Here is a 6,724-nt window from a genome sequence, read left to right as displayed (position 1 = left end):
TCTAGCTGAAATAAGTAGTGCTTCATAAACAACACAAAACATTCATAACAGTACGCTTCTGCTCCTCATTAATGCAGCTCCTGATGTCCCCAGCAGCAACATGGTGGAGATCTGCAGCTTCATGCTGGTCAACTGGAAGACAACTGATTAAGATTAAAAGATTAAGATTAAAATCCATTTATTCATCCCAAACACATGCACAGACATGCAAAGGCACACTCATGCAGGTAGGGAAATTTAATCGCTGCTTTTTACCCATCTGGTGCAGGACACACAGAGCAGTGAGCGACCATGTACGGCGCTCGGGGGAGCAGATGTTGGGGGAGTGAGGTGCCTTGCTCATGGGCACTAGAGAGGGTAGGGAGACTCTTGGATTTTTGGACAGATCAATCCAGGTTCGACTTTTGTTGTCTCTCCATGGAGTCGAACCAAAGACGAACCAGAGACCTTCTCTGCCCATAGTCCAAGTTTCTGCCACTCGACCACCGCCTCTCCTCATGCATCATCAAACTAGTAATCTACACATCATTCCATGCGTTGCTCCCTTAACTACAGATGGCCTGCGAATGTCATGGAGTTTTACAGTGAATTAGACAGTTTAGGTATGATTTTAATCTCCACACATCAGTGTTGTAAACAGTTCTCAAATTAATTATAGAATTATGTTTTCACACTGAGAGAAGTGGAAAGACTTGATTTGGACTGTTATCAATAGGTCTGTGGGAGATTATCACCTTGAATAGTACTGATGAGGTAGAAAGACATTTTATGTATTTGTACAATGTTGTATTTCTTTCAGCACTTTTATCAGAAGGGACTTAAAATATGTACATTTCACCATGAGGATATAAACCAAGACCACAGTACAACAGTTCTATCAGAAATCTGTTGTGCTTTATACACAACACAAAACATTCTTTAACAGTGCGTTTTTTCTCTTCATAGATGAAGAACTGCAGCACCTGATGTCCTCAGCAGCAACATGGTGGAGATCTGATTTGATACACTTTAGATAAGAACCCAGTGTTTTATATTTCTGCTTTGCCATAAGAGACAGAACATGGTCATCACAGCTGTGTCCTTCAGGCTCGTCTGTCCCTAATAAAATGATAGGAAACATGAAAGTGATCGTCATTATTGTAGAGGAAGAGTTACATATGAACAAAGTGTGTAATCTTATTTTCTGTGGATATTCAACTGTGTATTTGAATATGCTTTTGGATTAAAACGTGCACTACCATGACAATGAATGTACAGTATGGAGTTATTTCACATTCAAAGTATTGCATATATTATTTAATACACAATGTATTATGTGCAGTACTTTGCCATGGTTGTTTGTAATTAATGAAAAGAGGTCTGTACCTGAAGTCGGTGTTCAATGTGGTTGAATTCCAGTTGTCTCATGCTGGACATGCTAGAGAAAATTTCAACATAAATATACAAATGTGTAAAGTCATACATGTGCCAGGTTAAGTCCTTAACACACTTTAAATGGTAAAAAAGGAAGTGTATTACTTCAAAGTTAAACAGATCATAATCATTTCAGCTTAGGAAATAGTTAGTGTACATCAGCATCAAATTCTCTATTACACTGTTTGTTCTAATAAAGATACAAGGCTATAATTTATTTATATTTAACAGAACAATTCAGTGAAATCTGCCTGAGATTACAATGTAAACAGTGCAGGCAGCAGAACGTTTAGCTTTCTCTGTAAGACATCATAACAATACTCTGAATAAAGAGCTTTGGAAGTTGAATTCCCCTTTAAACATCTGCTCTTAAAATACAGATGTGACTTTAAATACGCACGTTTCAATTGATCACTGTAAGTCTGTTTCAGTAGAATAACTAACTGTGTAACATTGTCAAGTCAAATGCCTTGGCGAGTGAAACCATTTTATAGCAATAGATATCCTGATGGAGCTAATTCACCGGACACACACAGTCTCCTGTCTCAGATTTAACCTCATAAACTAACGCATGCCACTGCTGGGCGGACCTACTCATGTCGGTTCATATCGGTGTGTGTCGGTAATAGTGCCGTTCGCATTAAACAGGAGTTAATGCCCCAGATCGGAGTTCGTATTTAGCCTCCATGCTAACGGACGTTAGCTCGAATGCATGGTACTAAAACACCCTGCGAATCACTTCTACACATCTAAATAAAATACTGAGCTTGACTTACCACAGAAACGGGAGCGCAGACGTCTTTAACGTGTCCGTCAGCAGAACAAGCAAAACATCAAACTGTGTTATTCATCCGATACTGAGTGGGAGGTTTCGAAAGTCTCGAGTTGTGTTCAATGACACAGGAAAAAGTAAGGAGAAGGGAGGGCGCAGCTCACTGTGACGTCACGTAAATTTCAAACCACTATATCGCTTATTATAGCGATATAGAGGTAGTTACGAAAAAGTTCACCCCCTCAGAGTTTTAATGAAGGAAGAACATAGCGATTGAGACTAAAACCAAAGTTTGAATAATGCTGTAAACAGGTTTAATTCTACTCTAAAATTGGGCATTTTAACATGGGATTCAATGGGACTCTCTCCGACGAGCTGATGAACTTTCAAGCCATGCCATTAATAAACCGCATGATAAAAAGTCACAATAATCTTATGGCTACATTATCAATGTCTTGAGACCCATTAAACAAAGTTTGACATGGTTTTGCATATTGGATGAGCAGGAATACATCAGAGTGTCAGCTATACATTTCCTGCTGCCACCAGGGGGCGCTGTCATTTTAAGTCACGATTTCTGTATAGATGTCTTCATATCGCAACTATTGTCTTATGTGTCTAGTTTGGACTTGATTAGACAAAATATGTCCAAGATACAGAAGCTCGTGTTTTAGTGCGTTTCACCGAAGTCTCATCAAACTTTAGCGCCACGCCACAATCACACGGTTTGACGAAAAGTCGATCTTTCAATAACTTTAGATCTTCATTTTGTTGTGATGACAGTCGTCTAAATATTAAGTTGATTTGATAAAAGCTGTACGACTAGTATATAAAAACATAAAACGTGACAAAAACAAGACTTTTCCTGCTGTCACCAGGGGGCGCTGTCACTTTAAGTCACGATTTCTGTATAGATGTCTTCATATCTCTACTCTTGTCTTATGTGTGTAGTTTGGACTCGATAGGACAAAATAAGTCTGAGATATAGAAGCCCGTGTTTTGATGGCGTTTAATCAAACTTTAACGCCACACCACGGTCAGACGGTTTTGCTAAAACGTAATCCTTCAATAACTTTAGATCTCCAATTTGTTGTGATGACGATCGTCTAAATTTGAAGTTGATCTGATGAAAGCTGTACGACAAGTACATCAAAGAAAAAATATGGAATATGACCAAAATGGCCACTAAAGTCAAACTGGCGGGCTTCCTGTTGCGTTATTCATAATGCACTGATGGACTTTTTTGTGCATCTAGTCATGATACAAAATAATCTTTGTTTTTTTTGAGGATCGGTGAATGCTAAATGAGGGGCTTTTCCGTAGGTGGCGCTCTTTAGCCATTTTGCCACGCCCTTTTCAAAATACTCCAGAATACGTAATTTTACGCCGCCTTCGAATTTACTGCAAACTCCTACAACTTTTTGAGCACATTAAAGCCCTCAAAAAGCCAATTCATTTAAGCTAAGAAAAATAATAATAATAATAATAATAATAATCATTTCAATTTCAATAGGGCCTCCCACCGATTTCGGTGCTCGGGCCCTAATAATAATAATAATCATTTCAATTTCAATAGGGCCTCCCACCGATTTCGGTGCTCGGGCCCTAATAATAAAAATCCTTACAGATTCAATAGGGCCTCTCACCATTCGGTGCTCGGGCCCTAATAATAATAATAAAAATCCTTACAGATTCAATAGGGCCTCTCACCATTCGGTGCTCGGGCCCTAATAATAATAATAATAAAAATCCTTACAGATTCAATAGGGCCTCTCACCATTCGGTGCTCGGGCCCTAATAATAATAATAAAAATCCTTACAGATTCAATAGGGCCTCTCACCATTCGGTGCTCGGGCCCTAATAAATATATCTGTTCATGTAGGCGCTCTGATGTAGCGTGAGCAATTTTGTGTCAATTGGACAATGTTAACACAACTTAATTTTCACACTGATCAGTAGGTGGCGCTATGACCCTGAACTAATATTTATATGTGGAGCTGTTCAGATCAGTATTGTGATCATAGGTCAGTAGTTTGGAGCCGGTTGGATAATGCAGAGTGGATTAACAAAGTACTTCCTGTTTCCTGGTGAATCAGTAGGTGGCGCTATGACACTGAGGAAATATTGACACATAGAGCTGTTCAGGCTTGTACTCTTATCATGTGACAGAAGTTTGGTAGTGATAGGACAATGCACAGTGGAGTTATGATAACATTGTGTCCTTTGGCGAAGGAAAATCCTTCGCCGCACATCAATGTTTACACGGTTTGAGGAAACGTCACAATTCTGACCATGATCTAATGACTTGACTGATCTGATTTGAGCTGTATATTGTAAATCAGCCAGGAGCACTTCATCAAAGTATAAAACATGTCACTTCCTGTAGCCACCAGGGGGCGCTGTAATTTCAAGTCATAATTTCTGTGTAGATGTCATCAGGATGGCACCCTTGTCTTACATGTCTAGTTTGGACTCGATTGGACAATGTATGTCCGAGATACAGAACCTCGTGTTTTGATGGCGTTTAATCAAACTCAAGACGCCACGCCACGGTCACACGGTGTGACGAAAGGTCAATCTCTTAATCACTTTTTATCTCCATCTTGTTGTGATGGCACTGATCTTAATTTGAAGTTAATCTGATGAAAGCCCTGGGACAAGTGCATCAAGTAAAAATGTGGAATATGGAAAAAAAATGGCCACTTAATCCAAAATGGCGGCCTCCCTGTTTGGTCAAGCATACCTTATGAAACGACACATGTCCCGATAGATTTGTATAAATGTCGGCCATCGTAGTGCCGGGGTTGCCCTATAGGGGGCGCTGGTCAGTTTTTTTGCCACGCCCATTTCTTAAAACCATATGAATATCTTCAGGGGGGGGCTGTTGTTACACACATGTAGTTTGAGAGAGATAGAATCATGAACACTGAAGTTACAGCAATTTCGTGTTTCACGGCGAGTTGATGAACTTTAATGCCACGCCATTCATATGGCGTTTGACGAAAAGTCACGGTAATCTTATGTCTTCATTGTCAATGTCTTGGGACCCATTTGATACAGTTTGACATGGTTGAGGTCAGTGGATGAGGAGAAATTCATCCAAGTGTAAGACAAGCAAAAAACAAGACATTTCCTGTCGCCACCAGGGGGCGCTGCGGTTTTAAGTCATCATTTATGCATAGATGTCATCAGGCGGGGACTATTGTCTTACATGTCTAGTTTGGACTTGATTGGAACATGTATGTCCGAGATACAGATGCCCGTGTTTTGATGGCGTGTAACCAATTTTTAACGCCATGCCACGGTCACACGGTGTGATAAAAAAAAAATCCCTCAATCATTTTTTATCTCCATCTTGTTGTGATGACACTCATCTGAATTTGAAGTTGATCTGATGAAAGCCCTGGGACAAGTACGTAAAAGTAAAAATGTGGGATATTGCCAAAATGGCCACTAAAAGCAAAATGGCGGACTTCCTGTTGCGTTTTTCATAATGCTCCATGAGACTTTTTTTCATGACTGGTCACGATACACCTATATCCAGATTTTGATGAAAATCCGTTATGTGGAAACCTAGGGGCTGGTTCCAGGGGGCGCTGTAGAGCCATTTTGCCACGCCCAATTCCAATTACTCCAGAATACTAAAATATCCGTAGACCTTGAATTTCCTGCAAAGTTTCATAACTTTTTGAGCATGTCTAGACCCTGAAAAAGCCCCCCAAAGGGAAATAATAATAACTAGGGCTACGTTGTAGCACTTGCGGGCCCGAGCACCCGCACGTTGAAGCCTGTTGCGGTCGGTGGAGAGAGCGATCGATGACCAAGCGCACATCATCGATCGAGCATGCACTTCTCCACGTTGCATGCGTTTTGCGCTCTGCGGCAGTAGGTTTGCCAGTAGGTGGCGCCATCACTATTATTACGCACAGACATATATATCTGTTCATGTAGGCGCTCTGATGTAGCGTGAGCAATTTTGTGTCAATTGGACAATGTTAACACAACTTAATTTTCACACTGATCAGTAGGTGGCGCTATGACCCTGAACTAATATTTATATGTGGAGCTGTTCAGATCAGTATTGTGATCATAGGTCAGTAGTTTGGAGCCGGTTGGATAATGCAGAGTGGATTAACAAAGTACTTCCTGTTTCCTGGCGAATCAGTAGGTGGCGCTATGACACTGAGGAAATATTGACACATAGAGCTGTTCAGGCTTGGACTCTGACCATGTGACAGAAGTTTTGTAGTGATAGGACAATGCACAGTGGAGTTATGATAACATCGTGTCCTTTGGCGAAGGAAAATCCTTCGCCGCACATCAATGTTTACACGGTTTGAGGAAACGTCACAATTCTGACCATGATCTAATGACTTGACTGATCTGATTTGAGCTGTATATTGTAAATCAGCCAGGAGCAGTTCATCAAAGTATAAAACATGTCACTTCCTGTAGCCACCAGGGGGCGCTGTAATTTCAAGTCATAATTTCTGTGTAGATGTCATCAGGATGGCACCCTTGTCTTACATGTCTAGTTT

The 6,724-nt window shown here is 40.6% G+C and overlaps 1 long non-coding RNA gene across 1 annotated transcript; it reads right to left on the bottom strand.

Annotated features, from left to right (window-relative positions):
* Positions 1 to 914: 914 nt before the first annotated feature.
* LOC133972670 (uncharacterized) lies at positions 915 to 2,411 on the bottom strand. The gene is made up of 3 exons (XR_009924473.1): positions 2,190 to 2,411; positions 1,366 to 1,417; positions 915 to 1,098 (listed from the first exon to the last, which is right to left on the bottom strand). It is a non-coding gene; the product is annotated as an uncharacterized LOC133972670 (long non-coding RNA).
* Between the last annotated feature and the right edge of the window lie 4,313 nt (positions 2,412 to 6,724).

This window comes from Platichthys flesus, chromosome 17 (genome assembly GCF_949316205.1).
Source record: "Platichthys flesus chromosome 17, fPlaFle2.1, whole genome shotgun sequence".
Taxonomy (NCBI): domain Eukaryota; kingdom Metazoa; phylum Chordata; class Actinopteri; order Pleuronectiformes; family Pleuronectidae; genus Platichthys; species Platichthys flesus.
Note: the sequence above shows the minus strand (reverse complement) of the source record. Positions and strands in the feature narration are given on the sequence as shown.